The sequence below is a fragment of the Acomys russatus genome, chromosome 20 (assembly GCF_903995435.1).
Source record: "Acomys russatus chromosome 20, mAcoRus1.1, whole genome shotgun sequence".
NCBI classification, from domain to species: domain Eukaryota; kingdom Metazoa; phylum Chordata; class Mammalia; order Rodentia; family Muridae; genus Acomys; species Acomys russatus.
Window position 1 is genome coordinate 27,148,870 of NC_067156.1, and position 20,413 is coordinate 27,169,282.

The following is a 20,413-nucleotide window of genomic DNA, read 5'->3' on the forward strand; positions in this document are numbered from 1 at the left end:
TTAAAGCGGAGACTGTAGCCAGAGCACAACTCAAGGGTGGGGCTGTGTGGGGTTGTGTCAGGGCAGTTGCCAGCTGTGACCTCAGTGTCCTAATCCCATTTCTGTGCCTGAGAGGCGTGGGGGTGGTTTTCATATGACAATTTCCGTTTTACTGTGTAATTTTCTAGAGTGGGACCCAGGGGATGGTCGTGGGGGAATGAATGCTCTTCCCTGTTTCTACCCCTCGTGTCCCCGAGGTGCTCTCATCAAACGGGGGGGCGGGGGGGGGACACATAAGGGCGCCGTTGGGAAGTGGTCCAGAGACTCAAGGCTGTGGTAGTTGAAGAAGACCAGTGTCTGGACGACACCCTGAGAGGGCCGGGCCTCCACAAGTGTGCCGTCTCTGAGTTTAGAGGATTCTTGTAGAAGAAACTCTGGGGTTAAGAGGTGGGCTGTGGGGACGCGTGGAGAACAAAGAAAACACGACCAGGTAGTTCAGCCCAGAGCTTGTCAAACAGGGCTAGCACTTAGTAGGCCCTTGGGGAATAGTTGTTGAATGAAGGAATGAATGACTGTGACGAATAGAGAACTTTTGCTGACGAGGCTGACGCGTCCTCTTTTCGTTCCCTTCGTGTATGCTGGGGAGGTGCAGCCCATCGCAAGGACAAACCACCAGCCCTGTTTCCTCGAACATCTTAACACCTTAAAATTATTCTAATTTGATAAGCTATATTTGCACATGCTTGTTTGTGCGTGCGTATGTGTGTCTTTTGCATGCATGTGAGTGTGTGAGTACACATGCCCAGACGTGTGTTCACAGAGGTCAGAGGAAGATAGCAAGAGATAGCAGGTTTCTTTCTCTTGTGCTGTCTATTCTATTACCTTAAGACAGGATCTCTCAGGGGATGAGAGGCTCACTGAATTGGCAAGATCCCAGGATTTGCCTATTTCTACTCTGAGGCATGTGCAGCCATGCCCAGCCTTCCCCCCCACCTCCCCCACCAAATCATAGGCATTGGGGATTAGAACTTTGGTCCGGAGGCTTACTGGAACATGACTAGCCTGAGTCCCAGGGCCCCTCTTCTAACTCAGATCTTAGCTTTTATTTTATTTTTTTTGGTCTGATGTGTCACCTGACAAGATTTGACGTACAAGAACATTTAGACACATAGAACAACCGTTTTGCTGATCGGCGAGGCATGATGATATGTAAATGGCACGGTTTTATTCTGCCACTTTGTTTTTGTCACTCAGCAAAGCGACCTGGAGACCCTCTCTGTGATTTTCTGTCCAAATGTACGTTATTCTCTCGGACTGCTGCGCGGTGCATTTACCATTTGCTGAACCAGTTCTGTAGGATGGACTTTTAGGCTGTTCCCAGAGCAGTGAAGAATACCCCTGTATGTGCCTCCTTGGGAATCATGTGAATTTAATTTCATTAATTACCCATCTGGAACTAGGCTGGTATCCTGAGATGCTTGGCCCTCCCTAGTACAATAGTTTTGTACTTTGGCAATTGCATAAGGAAGGGGCAAAATAAGTAACTTACAAGAAAAGGAAGAGCGACTTCAAGGCTCAGGTCTTTGGAGGAAAATGATTTCCCCTTGGTAGTGTTCGCTGATGTCGCAGACGTGGGGGAGCATGCGTCTTTTTTCATGGGAGCACGGTTTACTGTGAGCAGGCCACAGAAGACTGTCTACATTAGCAGGCCGTATCCTCGGCCCCGTTTCCATTCTTGTTGGCTTCCTTCTAGCCTCAGGCTGCCCTGGAGCTGATCTCTGACTGACGTATGTGGTATAGCCGGGGCTGGTGTGTGCTTATGTGTGTCCAGGTTTGGCAGGGGACAGTGAGTACATGTGTGTGTTTGTGGCCTGTGGCCTGAACATGTTCCCTTGAATTCAGATATTGAAATTGACTCCTCAGTGTTTGAAGGCCTTTAAGAGAGGAGAGGGCTTAAATGAATGGGTTCTCCGCCTCCATCCCTCTGCCCAATGTGGATGTAGCAGGTCTTCCTTTGGCAACCAGGACATCACCTTGGAAACAGAGAGCAGCTCTTGCTGGACACCAAACCTGCTGGCACCTTTATCGTGGACTTCCTGCCCCCAGAATGATCAGAAACAAATTCTGCTATTTATGAATGAACCCGTCTGCAGTGTTTTGTTGGAGCAACACAGAGGGAGTAAGACCCGAGTCTGCTTGTCTGTGGCTGCTCTGGGCGCTCTGGGAAGTGTTTCTGCAGGCACTCGACCCCTTTGCATGACTTGGGTTTGATTTACCATTCCAGCAGGAGCTGTCATCAGTGAGCTCCAGCTCACTCTCATTCCACGGAACGAAGACTCTGGGTCTGTTTTCAGATTTAGAAAGTCTCTTTGCTGATCTCTGGTCAACCCAAAGCATGCTGTCTCCAATATAGCCCTCTAAACTGTCGCAGCCTCTGTGCTGCCCAATGAGGGAGCAGTAGATAACTTGCTGCCCAAGTTGCCCATCCCATCTCAGCCATCCTTGCCTTCCTCACAACATTCTGTGATACATATGATCCCTGTGGATGGTAAATGGGTTTACGCCCAGCTTGGTGCCCTGATGCGATGGACTTGGTGCCAAAGGCTAAGAGGCCATTGGCAATGGCAGAGGCTTACAAGTCTTACAAAAGGTGAGAAATAGATTTAATTACTCTACTGTTGGTGACAATTCTCCTATGATCACGTCTGTAAGCCATACCGCTTATAGAGCTTCTTCCTTCCTCCCTTCTTTCATTTTTTTCCCTGAGACAGGTCTTTCTGTGTTCCTAGAACTTACTCTGTTGGCCAGGATGGCCTCAAACTCGCACAGATCTGCCTGCTTCTGCCTCCCAAGTGATGGGATTAAAGGTATGCACTACCACTGCCTGGCTTCTGTTTACAGATTATTTTTATTTATTTATTTATTATTCACACAATATTCTGCCTGCATATGAGCCAACAGGCCAGAGGAGGGCACCAGATCTCATTTTAGATGGTTATGAGCCACCATGTGGTTGCTGGGAACTGAACTCAGGACTTTTGGAAGAACAGCCAGTGCTCTTAACCTCTGAGCCATCTCTCCAGCCCTGTTTACAGATTCTTAAACATGGCACCAAAAGCACATGCTGTTACCAGTTTCCCATCTTCGGTAGTCTTTAACGGACTTCTCTTAGACAACTATGTTTGCAGTACCTTTGCTTCTGTTGCTTTAACAAAACACCTGTGGTTGGCTAACTGATTTTTTTTTTTTTTAAGAGAAATTTATTTAGCTTATTGTTGTGGTGGTTCAAGAACATGGAGCTGGAATCCTGGTGAGGCGCCCCTGGGTGTATCAAAACATCATGGAAATCAGTTTTGGGAAATAGCCATGTGCAGACAGGGCCGTGTGAAGTTGCCTCTTTATAACAATCTTCTCCCTTAAAGTAGCTTACTGTGACATGACAAGGAGAAGTATCTGTCTATCCCTTCCGAATGAAGGCAGTACATAGTATGTATGTATGTATGTATGTATGTATGTATGTATGTATGAATGATGGTTTTTTGAAGCATGGTTTCACATAGTCTCATCTGGTCCCAAATACATGATGTAGCCAAGGATGACCCATTCCTCTTGCCTCTACTTCCCTAATGCTGAGATTGTAGGCGTTGGGTACCACGCCTGGTGTTCACAGTGCTGGGGATAGAACTCAGGGCCTCATTCATGCTAGGCAAACATTCTACTAGCTTCAGCACAATCCGCCTCTTAAAAGCTCTAGCTTTCAGAGTTCTATGGTGGGCACCAAGCTTCCAAAGCGTGTGTGCCCACGTCACACACTTGGACCTACACTGTAGCACCTGTTCCCATGTTTATTTGGCCTTTATGCACATCTCTGCATCGTTAGGTTTGGCTTGCCTTAGTTTTCTATGGAGGTCAGATTTTCACATCTTCTTGTGCTTTTTGTTGTTGTTTGTCGTCCTTCAGGTCACCTTGGCTGATTAAGTGGCCAGGCTCTGTGGCCAGGCTCCAGAGTTAAAAATGTTGACTTAAAACCTGGCCCCATTCTTATAAGCAGAACCCTGACCCACCCCTTGTGTTTGTATGGGAGCTCGCTGGGTCTTCCGTTTCACTAGAACACACTGCAGAATCTACCCATTCGTTATTAGTCTTTCCCTGAAGTGAGAAAGCCTGCTGTTCGTGACAAGTGACAGAGATGACCAGCTAAGGCAGTTAAAAATAGTCACAGGACTTAAGAGCTTTGCAGTCGCCGATTTAGCCTAGTGGCTAACAAGGATCTCAGTTTTTGGAGGATTTTCTTCTTGTTAGTATCAAATGCTGGGGCTATTCTAAGAAATTATGTTCTATAAATCAAGAAAATGTCTCCTGGCAAAGCTATTTCTCCCCGCCCAGCCCACCCTGGCCAGCCCTAGGACTGGTGACTCCCAGAGCCTGTGTTAGCTGTCAGAAGAAGGTTTCAAGCCAACTCGCTGTGGTCCGTAGAGAGCCACGTCCAGGCTGAGTGCTTTTCTCTTTCTCTTTCCTTTTTCAGCTTCCTCCTTGGTCAGAGTATTTGGAAGCCCAGAAAACTGTGATGGCTATCCTAGTGGTTTTGAAAATTTGAGTGGCTTTTGTTGTTTGTTCCTTCTCTCCCCTCGTTATTTCTGTTTCCTTTCCTTAAGGAACACATTTGTTTATATATTTATATTTGTTCATTTTGTGTGTGTAGTGGGCACACGCACCACAGCTGATATGTGGAGGTCGGAGAACAGCTTTGAGGAGTTGGTGCTCTCTCTCTACTATGTGGATCCGTTACCTTCTGGAACCAGCTTGTCTCACTGGCTCTCTTTCTCTTCTACCTAAAGGACAGAGTCAAAGTAGTGGTGAAAGAGGACTGTGTGGCTCAGGCCTGTAATTCCAGGTATTTTGTGAGACTGAGCCAGAAAGATTGTGAGTTCAAGGCCAGCCTGAGCAATGTAGCGAGCTTTTATCTTGAAATAAAAACATAAAGAGAGCCTTGTATGTCAGCCCAGGCTGACCCTGAAGTTTTCATTATCCTGCTGCCTCAGCCTTTAGAGTCCTGGGATTACAGGTATGTGCCATCTTGTTTAGAGTCCTGGGATTACAGGCATGTGCCATCTTGTTTAGATCTGTGGGTGTTTGGAATCGAACTCAGTCCCTTATGCTTACCCAGCAAGGGTTTTACCAACTGAGCCATTTTCCCAGCCAGAGAGGGAAGCTGTTTTTTCTGAGACACTCTCATTCTGTAGTCCAGGCTGTCCTCAGGTTCATGTCAATTTCTAGTGCCTCGGCCTCCGGAGTGCTGGATAGACGTGCACCACAAACTACACCCAGTGACAGCTATTTTTCATGATCTGAAACCCCAATCTATAGGCAGGGTCTGGAGGAATTATTAGGACAGACACATGTTGTAGATGACTGTAGTGCACAGTTAAAAACCAGTGTGGTGGTGGCGGTGGTGGTGGTGGTGAGCCAGTATGGCAGGTAGCTTTACCCCATATTGAAATGATGAAAAACATGACAGCATCTCTCTGTGGGGCTAATGGATTCTTCCCCACAGCTGGCTTGCCACGCAACATGACTAATGCTGCACATAGCCTTCTGCTTCTAGAAAGTCAGTTGTTTCTTAACACACAGTTGGATTTTTTTTTTTTTTTTTAAATAACCATCAGACAGGATTTCCTCGGGGCCATTCCATTCTTAGTTAAGTTGGTTCCACAGAACAGGAACTGCATTGTGGTTGTGCTATTGTGTCTGACTCGTCGTCTAGGGAGAAACTAGAATTCCTTAGGAGAGTACTCTAGGATCAGTGTGGTTTGATTCCAGTTCTTTCTCACATTTGGCTGCAGAGCTAAAAACACGTGCAAAGCTTGAACAGGGAGTTTGCGTCATTCTTGTTCGAAAAGCTTTTGATCATTGAAAAGCTGTGGGGAGGACAGTGATGAAGGTCCAGGGCAGTGCCATGTAAGGGAGCACAGATTATTAGGAAGGAACAGTGAGGGGGGGGTCTAGAAGTCATAAAGAGCTGAGGGACAGCAGATGGAAGGTGACTAGAGGCTTCCTGGGGTGTCATGGGAAAGTGGGGATCAACGGGGACACATTCGGAATGGGAGAAGGAGGTTGCCCCTTAGCCTGTGAGTCCTATGTGAAGCACAAAGGCTCTTGGAGTCTGTGTTTTGCTTGAAATGAGAGGATTTGGGGATGTTAAGTCCGGAACTATTAATGGGCCGTGTGGGTATAGTGTAAAAACAAACAAACAAACAAACAGTGAACAAACTGTCTCACAACAGTACCCCCGTCATCCTGCTCCTTCTGAGTGAGTCATGGTAGCCTCAAGAGAAGTCACTGTCCAGGTACGACAAGAGGCCGCCAGCTCTTGTGGCCAGTCTGTCTTGGTAGCAGGGAAGTCACAGCAAGCCGCTCACACCCTTGGCACAGAGTCAAACGGACTGGCTACTCATGCTGAGTGAAGATGGTTGGCACTCACATAGTTCAGTCTCATAGTTACCTTTCTACTGCTGTGCAGAGACACTAGGAGCAAGGCAACTTACTGGGGGCCTCACAGTTCCAGAGGGTTAGAGTCCAGGACCATGACGGTGGGGAGCATGGCATCAGGCAGGCATGGAGCTGAAACGGCAGCTAAGAACTCACATTTTATCCACAGGTAGGAGGCAGAGAAAGAGAGGGTGGGAGAGAGGGAGGGAGGGAGGGAGACAGATTAGGGATGGCATGGCCTTTTGAAACCTCAAATCCTATACCAGTGACACCTTTCCTAATCCTTCCAAAAGTTCCACTGACTAAAGACCAAGTATTCAAGTATATGAGCATATGGGGACATTCCCACCCAGAGCACCGCACTCAGTAAGGGTGACATGAAGCAAAGAATGATGGGTGAATTTAATAAATGTGTCATGCTCACACCGTTCCTCCCTCAGAGTCTTGCTTGTGAGTGTTGATCTACATGTCATCACAGGAAGTCCCAGGAGTGCTTGCCCAGACTAATGTACTGGGGATCTGACCTGAGATTCTGATCTCATGTGTGAACTCTGGGTGCTCCCGTGTGTGCGCGTCTATGTCTGTGTGTCTATGTGCATGTGTTGGCCGTGCACAGGCACGTCGTGGGTGAGCATGCGCATCCACACGTGTGCACACAGAGGCCAGAGGATGTCAGGTGTCCTGGTTGATCACTTTCTTACTCCGCCTCTTGTCTCTCACTGAACTCAGAGCTGGACTGGCAGCCACAAGCTTCACTGCTCTTGTCTCCCCTCCCCCTCCCTCTTCCCCTCCCTCACAGTGCTGGGTTAACATGCATGTGACCATGCCAACATTACCACAGAAATGCTGGGGGTTTGAACTCATATTTCTGCAGTAAGGGCTCCAACCCACTGAGCCACACCTCTCTATACCTCAGCAAGTGTGAGCTTCTTTTGTTTTGTTTATTTCCTGTTTAGAACTTGCTTTGTCAACCAGGCTGGCCTCGAACTCACAGACATCCACCTGTCTCTGCCTCCTGAGAAGTGTGAACTTCTTTTTTCTTTTTCTTTTCCTTTTTCCCCCTTCAAGACAGGGTTTCTCTGTGTACTCTTGGTTGTCCTGGACTCGCTTTGTAGACCAGGCTGGCCTCGAACTCACAGAGATCCACCTGCCTCTGCCTCTCGAGTGCCGGGATTAAAGACGTGCGCCACCACACCCGGCTGTGTGACCTTTTTTAGGAGCATGAAGTAAAGAATTCTCTTTCAATGAAACGAGGAGATACAGTGGCACATGTCTCTAGTTGCAGCTACTCAGGAGATTGAGGCAGGAGGCTCACATGAGGTCAGGCCAGTCTGAAAACACAGTGAGAACCCAAGAGTCCACTTGAAAGAAGCAAGACAGCCCTGCACCAAGATACAGTGGCACCTTTGCTATTGAACACAGTGCGGCCTCTGAAGGTCATAGCGGACGGAACTGGGAAGGCAAAGGGGGAAGAGGCTACAGAAGACTCATAATAGAAGTAGCATTCGAACTTTGCAGGGTGTGAAAGGCCCCACTATGCAGCCTTTAGAAAGTCGATTCTTTTTTTTTTTTTTTTTTTTTTTTTTTTTTTTTTTGGGTTTTTCGAGACAGGGTTTCTCTGTGTAGCCTTGGCCATCCTGGACTCACTTTGTATACCAGGCTGGCCTCGAACTCACAGCGATCCACCTGCCTCTGCCTCCCGAGTGCTGGGATTAAGGCATGCGCCACCACGCCCGGCTAGAAAGTTGATTCTTAAGACCCATGCCTGAAGACCTTCTGTTGGGCACCCTCAGCACACTCCCTCTCCTTGGTGGCTGGATGCAGATGGCCCAGGTGTCACCTTAAGAAATGAGGTTAGTTGTGACCTTGACTCAGCAGCTACTTTGCAAAGCAAAAAGGGGATGCATGTCTCTATATAAGCCTTCTAAAGTGGCGGGAGTGTCAGTTCTAAAACTGCCCAGAAGCAGGCAGGACAGACCCTTCCCATCATGGGTTGGGGGAGGTTGTGGTACCCATTAACCAGTCTCCATCTTTTATCCTGGGGTAGTGTTGTCACGGCAAATCTGACAGTTTTCTTTTCTCAAGGCCCTTTGCCAAGCATGGTGAGTGGCCTCTCCCAGAGAATAGGGAAATATGGTGTGTCCTAAGTGTGAACTTCACAGGGTCTCTACTGCTGCTGTTGGTTTGGCTGCTTATTCAGTATGGGGCATTACATAAGCCTATTGCTGTTTAGTGCCTTCTTCCTGACTCTTCGGTCTAATTGGTGCTTCTGTCAAAGCAGGAATCTTTGTCTGACCTTCATCCTGTCTGCTCTCAGCTTCCCTCATCCCATCCTGCTATGCCAAGCTACTGTTGAACGGCTGTGTCCTGTTGGCCATTGTGGCTAGACTAGGTGGCATTGGCTTTCTTGTGCATCAGTGACTGTCAGAGTCTTACTGGAAGCAAAGAACTGGTTATAAGATACAAAGTGCTTCAGCTGGGGAGATGGCTCAGTGCTTAGGAGCACTGACTGCTCTTGCAGAAGATCCAGATTTTAGTCTCAGCAGCTGCGTGGTGTCTCACAACCACCCAAAATTCCAGTTCTGGGAGATCCAATGCCCTCTTTTGACTTCCTATGGTTCCTGCATATAGAAAAGCTCAGACATAATTAATTTAATTTTTAAAGATAAATTAAAAATAAAAAAAAAATATATATATATGATTCTGAGTGTGACTACTTCCAGGTACTAGTCCATGACAGTCAAGAGAAAGTCCTTTATGGAGCCTGTACCCTCCTCAGCCTTGTGACTGGCCCAAACATCTGCTGTTCTTGGCCTTTGACATTTCGTGCAGTCAGAGAAGTCAGGGATGGCTCCAGATCGGCCTGTAGCTGTTCAAATCGGAAGTCCAAGAGGCTCCTGGGCAGACCGTTTTTTGGAGGGCTCCTCTGCTGTTGGAAGTTGGTGGTGCTGTTGATGGCTGGCTTCTTGTGTGGAAAGCTGCTCTATGGCTCAGGATGCCAGCAAGCTGATGTGGCTGTGCCAGGGGCTATCTGCTTGGTTGTCTAGTTGGACAGTCCAGATGGCAACAGAGTCTACAAGTCTCCGATCCGCTCTGTCCAGAGGGGGCCTGCTGACAGCTTGAGGTATAGTGCCCTGGGTAATTGGCTTCCTCATTTAGTAATTTGTCTGCTTGCTTTCCCCTTCCTCTGCTTCCGCTCTTGTAAACCGATAGCCTCCTGCCCCTTCAGTGGACTGACAGAGCCGGTCCCCAGAGCAGAGGCCGCAGGGCGGGGTGCCAGAACCCAGGTGGAGGGTCATTTGGAAAATGCACACAGAAAAAAAAAACACTGTTTGTCTTTCGGTGATCCCTCTGCCTGCTCGTGGAGACTGCCTGCTCATTGCTGTCCCCTCTCCCCCCCCCCCCCCCCCCCCCCCCCCCCCCCCCCCCCACACCCCCCCCCCCCCCCCCCCCCCCCCCCCCCCCCCCCCCCCCCCCCCCCCCCCCCCCCCCCCCCCCCCCCCCCCCCCCCCCCCCCCCCCCCCCCCCCACCCCCCCCCCCCCCCCCCCCCCCCCCCCCCCCCACCCCCCCCCCCCCCCCCCCCCCCCCCCCCCCCCCCCGCTTTTCAAAGCATAGTCACCACTTTTTTTGTCTGTTTGGTTTTTTTGCCCCTTCCCTTTTTTAACCTGTGCTCATTCGGTTCCCTTTACTTTTGCAACTGACCTAGTTAAAATTCAATTCAAAAAAAAAAAAAAAAAAAGGAAATTATACATTTGTTCAGGTTAAGCTACCCTTTTCTCTCTCTTTTTTTCTTCCTGTTTTCATCTAACTATACATTTTTTTTCCTCTCCAAGGAAGCAAAATAAATTAAAAACACACATTTCTGGTTCATTCTGGCACCTTCAGTCCTCTCAAATGTGTTTGTCTTTAGGTGTCGGAAGTCGCAGGACCCAACATCTCTGCTTCATTGAAAATACAGATACACCACTCAAAAACTTCCAGCCCTTGGAGCTGGAAAGTGACGTCTGTTTTCACTTAATAAGTCATTTTGTTTTCCAGGTGGAATACAGATTATTCTTGGACAAACTTAGGAGCAGACCTGCCCCGGCTGCTGGCAGGGTTAGGTCAGATGTCTGAGCCTGCTCTCCATCTGGAAGGGTGCTGTCAGTGTCTGCTGTTCGCCATCCTGCAGCGTGGGTAGACAAGGGACTCTGCTTCTGCCTCCTGGTAGGCCAATTGGCATCCTCTCACATACTGTTCCCTATACCATTGCAAGGTGGGGCCCCCTGACAGGCACAGGACAGGAGCCATGGCTGATGTCCACTACTCTTTCTCATTTCTTGTCTTTTGTTTTCTGTTCTTGTTTCTTCCGGTTGGGATTTACAAGAACTCTGGCTCCCACTTGGCTTTAGTGAGTTGAAGGCAGTCTCTTAAAGCAGGTATCTGAGTTCGGATCCTAGCTCCATCCGCTGTGAAACCTTAGACAAGTTCTCCACCCCCCTCGGAACATCAGTTCCCTCATAAGGTTCAGGTAAAGCTTAAACTTTTGCTTACAGCCACATGCCCAGCCTCTGAGGCTTTCAGTAAATATATCCTAGGAATGAACGTCATAGCTAAGAGCAAGGACTTTGCACTGGGTTCAAATTCCCATCTACCTCTGTGCTCTCAGGCCAATCACTTTACCTTTACCTTGGCTGTCACACTTGGTTGCAGCTATCACAGTAGACTTAACTCTTTACACTCAGGGTGCTGGGAGTCATATCCCCTGTGGAGGCTCCAGGGAGAATTCTCTTGCTTCATGTAGGTTGGTGGCTCTGGGTGGCCATCAGCTTGTGGGAGCTCCCCTTTGTTCTCTGCCCTGATCGTGACACAGCCCTCTTCTAGTCTGTACAACACTTGTCATTGGATTTAAGATATGATTGATTAAAATCATGCCAGGTTGAGACCCTTAACTTAATTATATCTGCAAAGACGTCTTTTCTAAGTAAGTCGTCATTCTTAGGTCCCAGGGGTTAAGCTGGGCCCATGTCTTCTTGGGTCCTGCTGCAGGACTAGCGTGAGAAACACTCAAGTCAACTGTTTACGATAAGGCCTTGCAGTAGTAAGAGAGAATTAAGTGTTTTCCTGGACATTACCGAAACCCTGTTATAAAATTAGAGATGCGTATGTCTGGTGCACACACACAGTAAGAGCTCAGGAAATTCACTTGCTGGTTAACTTAGCAAACCAGTATAGAAAGCCTACTGTGTGCTGGGTGCTTTGTTCTAAGAGCTCAGGAAATTTAGTTACTAGTTAATTTAACAAACCAGTATGGAAGGCCTAGTGTATGCCAGGTGCTTGGTCTAAGTGCAGGGGGATGCAGTATGGTAAATAATCCATACTAGAAAATGAGTAAGAGACAGAGAGCACAGAAAAGGTTTTCTGTTGACCATGCATACGCCTGGCATTTTACTAACGGTGCCCTCAGCTGCAACACAGCAGCCATCCCTGAGGATGCCAGCCTTGTAGTACTGGGGTACCCCAACATGAGGGACATCAATCTTGCTTGAAGCTTCAGTCAGTTCTTGTGTTTTTGGTGGTGTCCAGGCTACTGGCCTGGATCAGGCAGAGCTCCTGAGGCTGGGGCCCAGAACCCTGTGGGCAGTGGGCCATAGCGGAGCACTAACCTCAGAGGGTAGCACCGCCGATCCCCGTTACCATGGCAGTAGCAAGCTGTTCTGAGAGACCCTGAGTGAATTAAATGGAAGGAAATTGCTGTTGCCCTCAGAAGAAAAACAAGAAACCGAAGGAAGTTTCTCAGGGTCTGTGGGTGTCGTTTTGAACCCTGTTAGGTTCATGTCAGCAAGGGACATCTGAGAGGTGAGGTTGGGAGGACCTGCCCTGCCCATGGCATGACCGTCACAGAAGGAAGATTGGATCCTATAGCAGACTGCAGACTTCTCATGCCGGGAGGCTGAATAAGAAACCCTGTCGTGGGTGGCAGCCCATGTCCAGTCATGGCAGTGATGGCCTGCTTTATCTTCCAGTTCAACCCATGTCTGTGGAGTGTGCCCTGATAGGACACAATGCCCTGGAAACCCAGAGCTCTGTTTGGGAAAAGACCATATAGAAAGGAAACATATGGCTTACATAAATAAAACACAGGACAGGAAGGAGCGCAGCAAGGAAAACCACCGGTGAGGGCAGGTTCAGAAATCTTGCTGCTCCCAGGGCCCTCAGTGCCGACATCACTCAAATGGCTCAATGGAGACCTCCAAGTGGGGCAGTTGCTTTTGGAGGCTGCCCAGTGCGCCCCCAGCTACTAGACAGTGGAGCCCTGACCTACTTTCTTTCTTTCTTTTTTTGAAAAGAAAATTTTGCTGCTTGCTGTGGGGCCTCAAACAAGGCAATGAACTCGAAGAAGTGGGGGGCCGGGGATTTGTATGTATGGGTTTTGTCTTGTTTTTTTCCCTGCACTATTTAATATGTCAGATTCCACGTGTCCCTTATGGAGATGAGCCAGCCTTCACAGGGCCTGCACAGGGAGAGGACCAAATAGACAGTTTGGGCCTTGAGGCTGCTTCCTTTTTTTTTTGTTCTTAGCGTCTTGAGGAACTCTGCCGGGCTGCAAAAGAGACAAGTGTGATCTTTGCGTCTAAAGAGAGGCAGACCGCAATGCAGCCACCTGACTTGGACCAAGAATTGGGGTACCCTTGCTGAAAAACGGGTCCATGGCTTTCCTTTGCAGTCAGCATCCTACCTCGCCTGGTCCCCGCTGACTTCTCTGTCCTCACTTTTCTCCTGTTCCAGCCACACACATGCACTTTCCTATCAAGTTTCTCCTCCTCGTTCCCCCCCTAGGTCTCTGTACAGGGTCCTTTTCTTTGTCTTAGGAACTCCACTCCCAGGCCTCATATGCTGACTGCCTTTATTACTTGCGTTCATAAGGTCCCTTCTCAGATAGACCTATGCCACCATGATGTCTAAAATGTCCCATCTCATTGGTTGTTGCTCATTGTGCCCTCTGCTTCATCGCTCCAGATCATTTGCCACTGTTGCAAGTCATCAGACTCATTAATTTGTTCAATGAACCTTTCCCTGGAGCTCTAGGCCTGTCTTTTTTTTCTTCTTCTTATTTAATTAACGAGTTAATTAATTTTAAGACAGGGCCTCATGTAGTCCAGGTTTGTCCTCAAACTCAGTATGTAGTTGAAGCTGTCCTCGAACTCTTGACCTTCATGCCTCTTCTTCTAGAATGCTTGGGCTATAGAAATGCATCCTTATGCCCAGTACATATGGTGCTAGGGGAACCGAGGGCATTCTGAATACTAGGTAAGCTCTCTACCAAATGAGCCATGCCCCCAGCCCTACTTTTATTATTTTAGGCAACATTGTATGCCTCCCACGCTAGCCTCAAATTCACTATGTGTCCAAGGGTGATCTCTAACTTCTGATCTTCCGGCTTCCACCTCTCAAGCATTGGCATCACAGGCGTGTACCACCATGCCCAGATGGAACCGGTCATTCTTGTTCATTGAGTGAACGACTGCTTACCAAAGAGAGCGGGCTTTCTAAGATGTTGCCCAGGGAAAAAGAGACTGAAAAATCTCTAAGGAGTAACTGTCCCTTAGCATACTGAACCTAATTGACATTCTTCACAGAGCAGGCTTGGCCAGTAGCTCACTTGATGGAACCTGGTGATCCCTGCGCTAAGACTTCCAGAAAAAGAGAGGCTCCTGCTAACCGTACTTTTAGGCCATAACTTCAAGGGCAGTGACCCCTTTTCAACTTGACCCACAAACACATAGCTATTAAACTGTAACCTTTCCTTTCTTGTCCACTCCCAAGATCTCATGCTAGTTTCAGTTATCACAGCATTGGCCAACTTGTAAATGTCCCATACTCTTCAAAAATTCAAACACTTGAAAAGCTCAGTCTCTTTAAAATATCCAGTCTTTCACTGTGGGCTCCTGGAAAATCCAAAATAAGTTTCCTATTTTCTACTTCTAAGAGCCACAGGGCAAAGTTACAATCAGATCAAAGCAAACCAAAACCCAGCTGTATAAAAATCTCGGTGTCCAAAAGTCTGGGATTCATGATCTTCTGGCCTCCAAAGGGCTTGGGCAGTTCCTCTCCTCTGGACTCTGTCATTCACAGGACACACATTGTGTCCAGTATGCTGTACCCGATACCTGCTGTTGTCCTTGGCAGTAACCTTCTAGCCCTGGCATCTCCAGTGTCCTGGAGTGTCCACTACAACTGGGAGTCACCTCTCCAGGCTTCTCTTCAGGGACTCTTAGCACTGCATGTGGTGCCAGGTCTCAGCTTTGCCATGACCTTCTGAGTCTTGGAGTCTCCACTACAAATAAGGCCACACTTTAGCTAATGGTCTTTCCTGGCCATTTCACAGAGCCAAGACTCAGCTGCTCTCTGTGACTCCTTCAAGTCTACAGTTTTCATTCAGCCAAAACCAGTATCAAATGGGAGACCCTTACACTCCACCAGGTTCAGCTGTTGACCTGAGATGTAGCCTTAAACCATCACAATCACAGCTTCTCCATGCTGACTTCCCAGAGGACTTCACCTCAGTGGTGCTGGTCTCTTGTTAATCACAGCTGATTCTTCAGTTCCAAATGACCAGAATCCACAGAGTGTTAAAACAAGCTATCACACGAATGGCTCTGATAAGAGATTTTTGCTTCTCTCTGAAATTTCGTAAGCTAGGCTTCCAGCATCTACATTTCTCTCAATATTAGCTTCCAAGCTGTCACAGATAATCCCATTAAGTTTTGAGCTCTCAGTGACTTTTCCAACTCAAACATTTCCATAGTCCTCCCCCAAACACCATGATCAGGCCCCACTGCAATGGCCCCCTCCTGGACCAACTTCTGTCTTTGCCTTCTGTTGGCTGAGGCAACCTGGAGAGGATAGGGTTTATTTGCCTTATATAACCCAATCATAGTCCATTACTGAGGGAAGTCAAGGCAGGAGCTAAAGCAGAGACCACAGAGGAATGCTGCTTACTGGATTGCTCCCCGTGGTTTTTGTTTGTTTGTTTATTGTTGTTGAGACAACAACAATCTCTTTCTACCCCCCTGGCTGTTCTGGATTAAAGGGATGTGCTACCATGCCTGGGTTCCCCATGCTTGTGTTTTGTTTTTAGTTTTCTTTCTTAGATAATCCAGGTTCACCTGCCCAGGGGAGGCTACCTCAATCATTAATCAAGAAAGTAGCCCACAGACTTGCCAGTCTGATGGAGACTTTTTTTTTTTTTTTTTTTTTTTTTTTTAGTTGAGGTTCCCTCTTCTCAGATGACTCCAGCTTGTCAAGTTGACAAACAAACATCAACAACAACAACAGTGCAGGAAACTCCTTGTTGGGGGTATACATATACCCAGGAGAAGGGGATACTACCTGGCTGTCAGTATGATTTGTTTGGGATTCCAGTCTTTTGACAGTGTATGACCTGTCTAATGTACTGCTCTTTGTATTGTGTTTTGTTTTCCTTGGCAGGGTTTCACTGTGTAGTCCTGGCTGTCCAGGAACTTTGTAGGCCAGGCTGGCTGTGAACTCACAGAGTTCTGCTTGTCTCTGCCTCCCGAGTGCTGGGATTAAAGGTGTACAGCCAGCCAAATGTGTGCTTCTAACATATGAGAGAGAGAGAGAGAGAGAGAGAGAGAGAGAGAGAGAGAGAGAGAGAGAGAGGAGAGAGAGAGGAGGAGAGGAGAGAGAGAGAGAGAGAGAGAGAGAGAGAGAGAGAGAATATAATGTTGTAGTGTTTCATGTTAACTATCATCTTCATCTCTTGTTTCTTTGATGCTGTTTTCTTGACACTTATTTTTATATTACTATTATTATTGTTGTTATTGTTATTATTATCTTGGTTTTTTGTGTAGACTTAGCTATCTTGGAACTCCCTCTATAGACCAATCTGGCTTCAGACTCACAGAGATCCATCTGCCTCTGCTTCCTGAGTGTTGGGATTAAAGGTGTGTGTCACCACACCCAGCTCTTGACACATTTAGATAGGAAGAAAAAAAAAAATCTAATCACGTCTCCTATCTGCTAAAATCATTTAGTTGGAAATAGCCCTTTGCCTATGAGGTTGACAGCACCTTAGTCTGCCAAACATGACTAAATATTCTTTCTTGTATTCTGCTTTAGCCAAATCCTTCAGGAGTTAGCCTTTGCCTATGTCTTATTTCTCTTCTGTTTCATCTTTCCTTGAAAAGACTAGCTCCCCCCCCCACCCCCACCTTTTTCCTGAGCATCTCAGTGTTAAGCATGTCCATCGACACCAGATTCCAGCTTCAGCGAGGCAGAGCACCCATGCTCACAGTGGGTCACATTAAGTGGGTTTATTATTCATCATAAGTGTAGAGGGACCACAGAGGTCTATAGAGTTCATTATGGGTCCATCGAGGCTCAGAAAAGGTGCCTGGGGTGATGGAGTCTCACCTGCATGTGTCCCTTTTACATAGTGTGACAAGGGACCAAGAAAGCAGCTTGGCATGGGTTTTAAACCCCAGGGCTGTATGAGTCACTGGGATAAAGCATTAGAGGACATCCTGTTTCTAGGTTGGAACAGGGCCCAGGCTGTACCAGCCAGCTCCTTATCACAGGATGGTACATTCCCAGCACTTCCTACAGTTATTGTGAGCCCTGCAAATGAGACAGAGCGGCCAGTCTAGGTTTACCTAGAGCTCTGTCCTGTACACATTTTTGTGAATAGGTTAGATCAAGCTCACCAGACCCAGAAACAGTTTGTGCTTGGTATTTTCCAGTTGTAAAATGTTTCTGCCTACACAAAACTACCTGTTCTTCTCTCTATTTGGATGGCAGTCTTGTCCTGGTCTCTTCTGAGCCTTAGGCATGAAGCATCCTAGTTAAAGCTCTCCCCTTCTTCCCCGGAAGAAATCTGTTACTGAGTGACATTTATGTGCATGCAGTTTACTATACCCTATTAGTCCATAACAGTTTAATATGCTACTTTTACTTTAACGATGTATTAGATGGCATTATCGTATAGATGCTCCCTCCCACCCTCTCTCCCTCCCTCCCTCCCTCCCTCCTTCCCTCCCTCCCTCCCTCTCTTCCTATCCTGGCTAGGTCTCTAGCCAGCTTGCCCTTGAACTTGCTATGTATCAGAAGATGATCTTGAAGGTCTGTTCTTCCTGTTTCCGCTTCCTGAGTGCTGGGATTAGAGGCGTGTACTGCCGTGACCCCTTCATGGAGTGGTTGGGGTCAAGCCTGGGGCACTCTGCGTGCTAGCCAAGTACTCTGTTCAGCGAGCTGCACCCAAGCCCCGTGTCCACTTTTGAAACATGCTGTGACTTTATGCTCTGCATATTTGGCCCTGTGGATTCAGTAGACCACAGAGAAAGACAGTGCTCTCGAAACCAAGGCAATGAAGAAACAGTACCAGAAACAACAGTGGTAACAACACAGAAGAGCTGTTTTTTTTTTTTTTTTTTCTGCCCATGCTTCTGGGAGCACTTAATATTATAATATGTAAAATATTATTTTAGATGTAGGTGATAAGTACATCTTATTTTTAAAAATGCTTGCATTTGATGGATTATTAGTAAAATTAAGCTCCTTCTCATTTGCACACAGCACATTTTGGTGTTTTCAGTAGGTTTCTAGTTGATGTCATTTTCTCATGTCTGGGTTTGGTTCTGCGTTTCCCACTGATCTATAGTTCTAAAGGAGCCATGGGTACCAATATAACAGTCTCCCTGCCCCTCACTTGGTTGCATGTCTTCTTTATTTAAAGTCACGGCATAAAGAGATTTTAAAATGTCACGTTACCGAGTTAATTACTGTTCCTTTATACATTTTCCTTTTTGTTTGTTTTGTTTTGTTTTTTTAGACAAGGTCTCATCATGTGGCTCTGGATGATTTGAAACTCACCAGGTAGACCAGGCTGGCCTCTGCTGACTGAGTACAGAGATTAAAGGCGTGTACTGCCATACCTGATATTTTCGTTTTGTTTCCTGGTACTATGGATGGAAGCTAGAGCCTTTTGCACACTAGGTAAGCAGTCTGCACTGAGTTATAACCCTCTATACCCCTTTCATAAATGTCTTTTTTTTTTTTTAATTAAAATTTGAGTCAAGGTTTCATTAAGCTGTCCAAACTGGCCTTGAGTTCAAGCAAGCTTTGAACTTTAGGCCCTATGTCACCCTCCCAGAGACAGGATTATTTTTCTGTGTAGCTCTGGCTGTCTGGACTTGCTTTGTAGACCAGGCTGGCCTTGAACTCACAGAGAACTGCCTGCCTCTGCCCCCCCCCCAACCCTAAGGCTGATATTACAAGTGTGCACCACCATGCCCAGCTGTGTACATTATGTTTCTTATATTTCCCTTTCATTTCTTCTAGAGGAAATGAGTGGTTGAGTTTTCACAGGTAAATTATTCAGCCATAGAGAATAAAAAAATGATGGTTGTGTGCAGGGCATGGTAGGATTTGTTTTTCTTTTCTTACATGGGATCTTACATTGGATCTTGTTTCTGTTTGGTGCCACTTTTCTCTGGTGGTTGTTTGTCAGCGCCTTCCTGGGAAGGCCTAGGTAGCATCAGGCCCCTTCTTAGGCCTCTCTGTACTCTGACCCTTCTGCCCTTTGCCAAGGCATTCTTTTAGGCTTTAGATGCTGGAAATGTGGCTTTCTTGTCCTTGCTGTGTATGAACATGGAAAGGCTAGGGTGGAGGAGTTGCCATTTCAAATGTTTAAGATTCTATAGAAGAGCCTGGGGCAATGGCTCAGTAAAGAGCTTCCTGAACAAACATGAGGGCTTGAGTTCGATTCTCAGCATCCATGTAAAAAGCTAGGTGCATGTTGGCCATGATAGTGCACATCTTTAATCAAGAGGCTGTGGGTTCAAGGGCAGCCTGGTATACATAGTGAGTTCCAGGACAGCCAAAACAAAATAATGAGACTCTATCTTAAAAAAAAAAAAAAAAAAAAGCCAGGTAGAGTGGCATGCATATGCACAGTAATGCCAGCTCTGGGGAAAATGAAGACAGGAAAACCATGGGTGCTTGGTCCCAGCCGGTGCAGCTTAGTCAGTGAGCTCCAGGGTCAGTGAGACCCCATCTCAAAAAATGAGAGCAATTGAGGAAAGCACCCAATACCACTCCCCCCCAGCCCCCACACACATATGCACACATGCACAGTGGGACCAAAAAACAAAATAAAACAAAACCAACAAAAACAAACAAACAAACAAAAACCCCCAAACCCAGAAAAGCAACGTCACTTTATGCAGTGGAACACAAACTCTGCTTTCCTGGGGCGGGTGGAAACCTAGATGCATACATGCCCGGTTTCTTTCTTTTTTAACTTATAAACATGTTGCTCCTTTTTCCTTTTCCTTCTGAAGTGTCGTACTGGGTTAATACCGTGATGCTTCTGCCTGTTCGCACAGCATCCCAAATCATTGCTGGACGTATTTATTCTCGTTGTGGCTTTACCACTGGAAGAATTTTAGACCCTAAAGTAAGAACTGTAGGGAGTCTGGCCTTTAAACAAATGCCTCTCCACGTCACGCCTAGAAACCTGTGTCACAGCTCTTAAAGCTTTCAAGTGGGAAATAGGATCCTTTTCTGATGGTGCTAGTCTGAACCCCAGGCCTAGCATGCTAAGCTAGTGTTCCGTAGGCAGTCTAACAACGTACATCTCAGGCCTGGGCCATGGATTGGAAGGATTGCCCAATCTCTTACCAGGTTTCAAAAGAAATTTAAGTAGCTAATTTTTGCCTTTGTTTAGAGTACTTTTAGTCCTCCTAAGTGAGGCAGAGGGGGCAGAGAGGCAGAGATCAACTATTGTGGCTAGATAAGACCAGTTCCTGGGAAAGTGAGGGACAACCGGAGGAAAAGGGCCAGCTTTCTAACAGGCACAACTCCCTCTGACTTATCTCTCTTGGGAAACGCTTTACCCTGTGTTTGCCCGGTGCTGACAAGGCAGAGTCCACCCCCCCCTTCCCC

The 20,413-nt window shown here is 47.2% G+C and overlaps 1 long non-coding RNA gene across 1 annotated transcript in view; it reads left to right on the forward strand.

Annotated features, from left to right (window-relative positions):
* Positions 1-18,360, forward strand: part of LOC127204416 (uncharacterized) — a 99,051-nt gene extending 80,691 nt beyond the window's left edge. Inside the window, exons 2-3 of the long non-coding RNA XR_007832468.1 lie at positions 10,508-10,675; positions 18,305-18,360. This is a non-coding gene — a long non-coding RNA (uncharacterized LOC127204416). The remainder of the gene's footprint in view (positions 1-10,507; positions 10,676-18,304) is intronic.
* Positions 18,361-20,413: the final 2,053 nt, after the last annotated feature.